General features: G+C 37.8%; 1 non-coding gene across 1 annotated transcript; it reads right to left on the bottom strand.

Annotated features, from left to right (window-relative positions):
- Positions 1 to 2,565: 2,565 nt before the first annotated feature.
- On the bottom strand, positions 2,566 to 2,630 carry LOC115063463. The gene has a single exon (XR_003843338.1). It is a non-coding gene; the product is annotated as a U7 small nuclear RNA (small nuclear RNA).
- Between the last annotated feature and the right edge of the window lie 7,342 nt (positions 2,631 to 9,972).

The following is a 9,972-nucleotide window of genomic DNA, read 5'->3' on the forward strand; positions in this document are numbered from 1 at the left end:
TATACAGAGAGCAGTCTAGAGGGTCATCTCAAGCAGAACATAGGCCTTCAGTTTGTAACTCACAATTTGACTCTCAGTCATTTGTTTTGCCACTCCCAGATACGCTTCTCTCAAGAAACCCTCTCCCAGCCAAGGCTGTTTTTTGCCAACTAGTTCAATTTCTCCTTGTTTGATGACCTTGGTAAGTGGTATATACCCTCAGCAATAAAGTCTTACTGTCAGGTTGTGAAGGGTAATCAATAGTAATGTTTTGAAGATCTATAGAACCAGTTTGACGCATAGATAATTATATCACTAAAATGTAACTCATTCCTAATACTGGAAGTTTTATTTAATGACATATGATGTCTAGTTAGGGCATTACTTTCCCCATTATTCAATAGCTTCATTTAAATTCATTTTATATGTTTTAAGAAGCTTCTAGAATTAGTTTTAGACATAGTTTTCCATATGGCTCTTCAAAAAGTCTTTGGCCCACACAGTCATCCCTTTACCTTGCCCCATTATCCTTCTTCTCATTTAAGCCTCCTTTTTTAGTTTCTCATTCATCTCCTTACAGCTCTGTATTCTATTTCTCCCTCCTTGGTAGATCCTATCACCCACCTTGAACCCTTGTTAGGTTATAGATAACCTCAATGGTTATTTGTATTGAATCAACATATAGATAGCTTAAAAGCTACGATCTTTATAACAGAAATCATGTAATCTTTATATTTTACTATCTTTCTATTTTGTATTTTTGATTTTGGGACTTGGGTTACCTCACTTGAGATTATATTTTTTTCTACCTCTATCTATTTACATGAAATTTTCGTGATTTCATTTTCTTAACAGCAGAATAGTATTTCCTTATAGAAATGTAATACATTTACACTATTTATCATCAAAAGACACCTGGATGTTTCTAATTTCTGGCCATAATGAATAAAGAAGGAATGAATGTGAATGAGCAATGAACATGAAGTGTCTCTACAGATGGACATCCAATTTTTTGGATTGATGTCTAAGCTGTTATAAAAATGTTTCTGGAGCACATGCCCCTCAACCAAAAGTGGATATAGAATAGGTGGTTCACTTACACAATGGAATACTACTCATCTATTCAAAATAAGACATCATGAATTTTTAGGCAAATGGATGGTACTAGAAAATTTCCTGAGTGAGGTAACTGAGACCCAAAAGGACATACAAGGCACATACTGACTTATAAGTGGATATTAGACATAAAGTGCAGGATAGTCAAGATATAGTCCATAGACTCAAAGAAGCTAAAGAAGGAAGGGCCATGTGAGGCTGACTAAATCTCACTTAGAACTAGAAATAAATTAGTCAAAGAGGAAGATGAAGGGAGGGAACTGAGTGGGCAAGTGAATGGGGAGGACAATTGTGAGAGTTCAGGTTTAGATGTGAGGAGAGACAGGAGTGAGTGCCAGAGGTCAGGAGAAAGAATGGAAATTGGCAGCTAGTGGGGGTGAGGGTGAGAGGACACATCTAGGACATGCCAGAGACCTGGAGTTGGGGAAGCTCCTAGGGAGTGTCGTTAGACTCCAAGCAAGAGAGATATAGAACCTGAAGTGGCCACTTCCTGTCATGAATCAGGACCCCTAGTGAAGTGACGAGGATATGAATCTACCCACAGAACTTTCATCCTAAAATTCATCCTGTCTTCAAGAAATGCAGGGACTAAGATGTATAAGACACTGAGGGAATGGCCAAACAATAATTGGCCCAATTTGAGACATATTCCCTGGGCAATTACCAATCCCTGATAATATTTATGATACTCTGTTATGATTGCAGACAGGAGCCTAGCATAACTGTCCTTTGAGAGGGTTCATCCAGCAGCAGACTGAAACAGATGTAGAGACCCACAGCCAAATATTGGACAGTGCTTGTGTAGTCTTATGGAATAGTTGGGACAAGGATTGAGGACTCTGGAGGGGTAGAAACTCCACAGGAAAACCAACAGATTCAACTAACCTGGACCACTGGGGGCTCTCAGAGACTGAACTACCACCAGAGAGTGAGCAGGGGCTGACTTCTGCCCAAGACCCACCTATAGCAGATGTACAGCTTTGTTTTCCCCTAACAGTTGTAGCAGCGGCTCTCCCTGACTCTTCCCTGTCCGTGGATCACAGTATCCTACCTGGGCTGCCTTAACTAGTCTCAGTGGGAGAGGATGTGCCTAGTCCTTCTGGGAGTCGATGTCCCAGAGTGGGGTGGTTCTGAAGGGTGCTTCCTCTTCTCTGTGGAAAAGGATCAGTGGTAATGGGCAGAGGCATTTGCAAGGGCAGGACTGGAAGGAGAAGAGGAATTGGGGAGGGGGCTGTGATCAGGATGTAAAATTACTAAAGAAAACAAGACAAAACAAAAGGAATTTGTGGATTTTCTGACCAATTAAGAAATCCTGTTAGAATAATTCTAAAAGCAATTCTTGGGTTTCCAGATCAAAATGAGAAAGCAAGAACAAATTTCTAAAAGATCTGTGTTTGCTCTACAGACAATCTTCTCTGGATAGCTGCTAGAAAACCTTCTCAAGAGTAGTGTTATCTCTATAAGCAATTCTTGGGATTTCTGACCAAGGTCAGAGATCCTGTTAGAAAAAAATTCTAAAAGAGCTGTGAAAAATTCTAAAAGAACTGTGTTTGCTCTCAAAGAATTTTTCAGCCGAAATGAGAAATCATGATAGAAAAAAAAAATATTGAAGGGCTGTGTTCAATCTTCAGAAATCTCCAGATCTCAATAGAAAAAAAAAAAATCTAATGAAGAACAACTAGCATTCTCTGCTAACTCATCTTGTTAGGGTTCAGGAGTCACCTCTCAAAGCATACAAACACTGATGGATCTCAATTAACCAAGAATAGCTTATTGAATGCACATCTTAATACTGACAAGTTCAGGACCCAAAAGAACTCAGAAACCTGAGTGTAGTACTAGTCTGTTCTCAGTGTAGACTATAATGGGGGGAAAAAAAAGTTCAACATTTAAAGGCAAGCAGTGAAGTGGTACAACATTTTTGGCTAACCAGGCAAAGTTGTAAGCTGACTTTTAAGCTCATTAGTCCTGAATAAGGTCAGAAGGGTGGTGGATCAGTGATGAACAGGGAAATTTCAGATCATTGAGATAGCAGAGCAGGAGTATTATAATAGTATTTTTGGTCTTATTAGTAGCATTCTTCAGTGTCAGCCTCAAAAAACACGGTGAGCTCATTTGTAGATGCAGGAAAGGCTGCCTGGTGGTTAGCTCTCACTCAAGATATTTTAGACATAATAGTTCATTTCGACCTTTGATTTGATGGGCCCTAAATAGAGCTCTGTGGAATTCAAGATTAGTAAACATTATACAGATTATTCTTACAGAACAAAACAGGGTATGTGGCCAGGATATCCTTGCTCTAAGTCAAGTCATTTCTGTGTCAATGACTGGCAGGCATTTTACAGCAACATTATAAAATAGCTGCCAGGCATGAAACAAAATGGCTCCCGCTCTTCTGGGGGTAGGTGTCAGATCATAACCATGTCATACAGAGCAAAAGCCCAAGAATCAGCATTCCATGACCTTAGCCTCATGAGTCTTAGGAAGAGACAGCAAGCACTTTCTTAATACTGTAAAAAAAAAAATTCAAATATCTGTCTGCCTTCGTATCATAATAAACGTAGGTGGGTGGGACCTTGTCCTCTTTATCTCTTTTCTTAGTATCATTCAGACAAGCTGTCGCATAGTGCAGCTGACTCTGCTTCTTTAAATCTGTGACATTCCTCATATAATTCATGTTGCATTCTTCTATTGTTGCATAATTGAAAGGTTTTATATATCTATTTTTTTTCTAAGTTCTTTCCCACAGCCTTAGGGGCTGTCCAGAAGGTCACAGTGTGCACCATTTTGCTGAGACAAAACACCCTCACCTTCCTTACTCCTACTGTCTCTGATTATTATTAACCTTGGCAGAGAAGACATTTCTTAAAGGAGAAATATGAAAATATGTACATTATTATGCAAACAAACCTTAACTCCATAGCAATCATCAATACTCTTGGAGGCCCACACCCTGCTGGCTCTGTTCCCAGGATAGGAAACCAGGTCTTATAGTCCCTCACATGGCCGAGCTGGACTTGGCAACTGGTGCCCAAATAGTAACTTAATCCCTACTGACTAATATTTATTGTACTGGAAAATATTATATACACTACTCAAGAAGAAAAGTATTTACCAGTCTCACCCACCCACTTACGCTATAATCTACAACAGCAATCTGACTGTAAGATACAGTGATGCAATAGCAGCACAAATGTTAGGGAATTTTGGAATGGATTTAGGCTCACTCCATGAGATGGAATAATGTAGCCAAGTACCTGAGACTAGATAAGTCATGTGACTTAGGAGGAAATCTTTTGTTAGTATTTTGTTAAATTAACATGGCAAATAGAAAAAAAAATGACTGCTAATATTTGAGTCATTTTGTTACTTAGACATCATCAGAGAAACTTCTTATAGTAGATGGCAATTAACACAGAGGTCTGCAACTGGATAATGTGCAGTCAATAAGAGGCCTTGGAGCACTTAACTCTGATAGGGATAACTTCATCAAACCATTTACCTCAAGGCTCAGTGATCTATGAAGAAGAGTACAAGTGGGGAGGGAGGGAGGGACCTGGGAGGGAAAGGCAAAAGTGGGGTTGGAGGAGAGGGGAGAGGGGAACCTGATCTGGTATTGGGTGAGGGAAAAGAACTGAAACCCTATGAGCCAGCACAAAGAATGGAAACAGGCAACCTCAGGAGATAGAGGGTTGGGGGGACCCTCCAGAATGCACTAGAGACCTGGGAGGTGTGAGATTCTCAGGACTCAAATGGAGGTACCTTAAATGAAATGCCTGACAGTAGGGAGAGGGAACTTATAGAGCCCACCTCCAGCAGGAAGACTGGGCATCAAATGAGGGAGAGGGGGCCCATCCCAAAGTTATACCTCTGACCCATAATTGTTCCTGTCTGAAAGAATAACAGGGATGGAAATAGAGAGGAGCCTGAGGAAAAGAAGGTACAATGATAGGCCCAAAGTGGAATCCAGCTTAGGGGAGGTCCCAAGGCCTGACACTATTGCTGAGGCTATGGAGCACTCATGAAAAGGGACTGTCATGATGGCCCTCCAGAAGACCCAACAAGCAGTTAAAAAAGTCGCATGCAGATATTTGCACCCAACCAATGGACAGAAGCAGCTGACACATTGTTGAATTAGGGAAGGTGGAAAGAAGCTGAGGAGTGTGGTGATCCTGTAGGAGAACTAGCAGCTCAATTAATCTGGGTTCCTGAGAGCCCTCAAACACTGGACCACCAAACAGGCAGCTTACAGCCGCTGATATGAGGCCCCCAATACACATACAGTAGAGGATTCCAGGTCTGTGTTCATTCAGAGATGAAGCACCTAACCCTCAAGAGACTGGAGGCCCCAGGGAGTTTAGAGGTCAGGTGGGGTGTGGGATGGGAACATCCATGTGGAGACATGGATTTTGGGAGGAGGTATGGGATGTCGAACAGTTGGAGGGTGGATGGGGTAGAGGGAGTGGTGGTGGCAAAATATGGAGTGTAAAAAATAAAATAATTTATTTAAAAAATTGTGAGAGCCAGAATTGCTGGGTGACTCCAATGAAACAGTATCTTTCATAAAATCAGGGAAGAGGAACATATGAACTCACAGAAATTATGATGGCCATCAAAGTCCTTCATTAATGCGAGCAGACAAAACCCCAACACAGAATAAAGAAAATGTGGAAACATACCACCCCTAACCAAAAATCTATTTGAAATTGATACCAGCCAAGAAAGGGAAAGTAAGTATGAGTGGGGTGGGTAAATGGGAAGCATCTGGGAAAACTTGGTGATGGAGAAAAAAAAAAGTATATATATATATACTTTATATATATATAAAAGCATCAAGTAGAGAGACAGATTTCTCTTCCTGAGACAGACTCAGAGAGCAAGGCAAAGTCTTTTATCCTCCTACACCATATTCATAGAAATAGCACTTAGTAATCTTTCTCGAGGTATAGTACAGTTGTGCATAGGATAACGACTAGTTCAATCTTTGGACAATTTTACTTAGCTATATACTTATAAAAATATATGGGAGTAGTCCTATGCTATATAAAGCCAACAATACAAAAAGAAATACTTCATTTCTTTTCTTGCCCAAATGTCTTTTACCTTTATTGAAACTTGCAAGAATGAACACTATTTTTACCTTGAATTGTGTCAATATTCCAATATTTACAGAACATTAAAGGAGATGACTAAAATAAAAAATATATCCAATTACACCTTTCATTTCTTTTATAGGTTACACTAGAATAGACATACTTTCTGCAAAATTTGTATGCATGAATGTTTGAACCACATATATTATAAATATAATACTTATATGCATGCTAGATATTACACAAATGTAAATATGTAAGTATGAACACATTCAGCTCACAAATTTACATCACATAAATACAAGATGAAAATATTAACATATGGACATTTCTTAAAATGTGCTATTATTGCCAATATTTGTATAACATCCAAATAATCCATATCTGCTTCTAAACATCACATCATCAGATATAAACACACACACACACACACACACACACACACACACAGAGTAAAAGTATGTTGTCCTGTAGTATTGACAACTTGGTTAGTGTTCAGGGATATATTTTTAATGACTCCATGTAGTTTTCTACTAATATCGACATTATTTCTTTCATCTTCATCAGGTTGTGTGTCATATTATTAAGTCCTTCTAATTAGTATGAAGAAAATGTCTACTAAAGCTACCTTAAAGATATATTTCCACTGTGGTATCTAAATCACTACAGTTATATACCAACACAAATAACAGAATCCAAACTCTTCTGCTGTCTAACAACAAACAAACTTGATATGGAAAGAAGGGTCTTTCCCACCACCTAGGACCTTTTCTCAGCCTACAACTGGCAATATACTTACCAGTGAGAGACTTAGATGCTTTACACCCATACTAAAAACACAAGGGAGGAATACTTGTTCTAACACTTATTTTAGACATAGTAGACATTGGGATAAGGCAGAAAAATAAAATAACATACAAGGTGATTATAAAGGAGGATTTTAATGTTTGTGACTTTGTTTTAGTAGACAAAAAAAGAACCTCAAAGAATATTATGTATAAATATGCTGATTTATAATTAAACAAGACAAGTCAGTGTTTAAAAGAACAGCTCTTTCATTGTCTTACAACTTTACAACTGCCAATATCTCTGGCTGCAGAGGTATTCAGTGTCTTCATTGTCTGTAGACACTGGTACTCATATGCATATGTATATATGCATATATATGAAAACAAAATAAAAAAATAAATATAAAATTACAAATGCATGTAAATATACTAATAATAGTTGTAGTTTTACCATAAAATATTCAATACTGCAGAGATAAAGAAGTGAGTCATAGCTGAGACAACCTGTAATGTGAACTGTATGAAAACATGATAATCTGAAACTGATCCCCAGGACCCACATAGAGAAAAGCTGGTCATGCTAATGTGTGGTTGCAATCCCAGTGCTTGGAAGATATACAGGAGGATTCTTGATGTCTGTTGGTCATCCAGGCTAGCCTTATGAGTTTATCTGGGCTAATGCGTGTCCCTGACTCAAAAATCAAGAAGAATGGCTCCTGATGGATGGCACCCAATGTGATCTTCTAGCCTTTCAAGGCATACATATATACTTAGCTATCCTCCCAAATACATATATCCACACACATATCCACACATATATGTCTGCATTAGCATATACAATGTTTTTCTATTTCCTTTCTTTTGGCACCTGCCATTGTTAAATGCATTGGTGTCTCCTTCTTCCAATACTAGTTAATTATGAATAGCTTGTGATTTATTTTCTAACTTACAGTTATTTGTATTGTGTATTCGGCTACAAAAGCTATTATGAGAACTACTGTACAGAAAATTGTAAGTACATAAATTATTTTTCTTAGAAAATATATAGAAATGCAGTCAGGTAGTTCTGTATGAATTGATATATTTAAAAGAATGATTCATTTAGAAGAAGTTGTTGTATTTCCAAGTGGTGTTCAATCCTCACACTGTGTTTATATTAGCTATTTCATGTTGTTTGTATATATCTTTTATCAATATGAATGGTTTTAGCCATTTTAGTGTTTAATACTTTAGTAACTATGATGAATAGCGATTTACAATTCCTGTGAGCTCTTTGACCTTGTCTTTTGGAAAACATTTATATAACATTAATTTTAGTATATTGTTTTCCATGATATTTCATGGTTAAGCTATAAAATTCCTTTCTAGATCATCCTGGCCCTTTCCTATTTTTTTTCTCTAATAGGGTGCTTTTATTCACTTGTATGTTTTATTTCATAAGTGTTGGTTTAAATTTCTTCTTTGGAGTATTAACTAGTTCAAAGATCTCTCCATTTCTCAGAAAACAGAAGCACAGGTGAGGGTGTCCTGCGCAAGGGTTCACTTTTGATTATCCTGGAGATATAGAATCTGATACATTCAAGCTGCCATGGCCTTAAAGCCAGTGCGGACCTCCTAGAACTTCACAGAGGACACAGAGCAGGACAGAGAAACGAAATGCATCTTCTTAGTCATGAATTGCTGAAATGGTCTAACCAGTTTAAAGTTCTAGTTTAAGAATTTGGAATCTATGGCTTTCACTACTGTATTTGTGCATGATAAATTTTCAAAACCAAATACAGTTACTGGGAGACTTTCTAAACTAAACACAATTACATGCAGGTATATCAGTAGTCTTACTAATCTTACTCTCCTTGCATTTTAAGTAAGTAAGATGATAAGGGGCTGATAAGTTTTACACTGGTCAGTCACTGTGTTTCTGCTTGATTAGCTTCAAAGAGAAAGGAATCTTCTTCTTATACTTTTATATATATATATATATATATATATATATATATATATATATATTCGTTAATAACCAACCCTGTTCTTATACATAGCCTGATCACAGCTGGGTTTGCCCTTCTTGCCCTCCATGCTGGACTGCTGGGAAGAATTCTAATCAAGGGTTTCTTGAAGAGCTGCTCCAAAGTTTCCAGAGTGATTTCCAGGGGAGACCACAGCAGAAAGCTTGTTAACTACCTCTGATTGCTAACAATGTGTGCCCTGAGGGAACAGGGCCAGTGCTGCCTCTGAATCATGCCTCCAGTCATGCCAAACTCCTGAGGTATTTCATTTGATATTAATGGCTGGATCAAAACTTACTGAAAATCTTCTTTTGGTCATTTAAAGTAGAGAATTTAAAAGAATGAAAAATCCACTCTTATATTTCTCCTTGTTTTTGTTCCCCCCCCCCAATTTTGGTTGGAAATATATGGTGAGGTCATCATAACAAGTATGCACTTTAATATCATGTTTTTTATTGCATAGAGATCAGTAGCTAGCTACTCATATACATCTGAATACACTCACAGAGAATGCATATACTTTTAATAAAATTGGTGTCAACTTTACATCAATTTGAAATATGTACCTACATGTTTTTGTCTGTGTATAACAATTAATATATAATAACATGGTTTTATGTACATGACTAAGATTTAACACTGAAAATCAAAGCACATGTTGCAGAAATCAGTGACATTAATTATGGCACATTTTTGGCATAGCGAATCCTGAAAGCCATTTATTGTCACAGTACATAGGACATTTAACAATTTATAGCCCACGCCAAGCTTATCTCTTCCCTGTGCAGATGACTTATGGAAAAGGGAAGACTTTTCTCTAACAAATCCTTTTCTTGTCTGCTAACAACTAGTCACAGGCAGAATGGAGATTTATCTTTGCCCACAGTCCTTGCTCAGGCTCAGGCACTGATGCTAATGACCACAGCATTGGCCGTAGGTCAACATAAAGATCAAGGGGTAGAAGCAGAGAATTTCTGAAGATGGCAGTAT

The sequence above is a fragment of the Mus pahari genome, chromosome 2 (assembly GCF_900095145.1).
Source record: "Mus pahari chromosome 2, PAHARI_EIJ_v1.1, whole genome shotgun sequence".
In the NCBI taxonomy this organism is placed as follows: domain Eukaryota; kingdom Metazoa; phylum Chordata; class Mammalia; order Rodentia; family Muridae; genus Mus; species Mus pahari.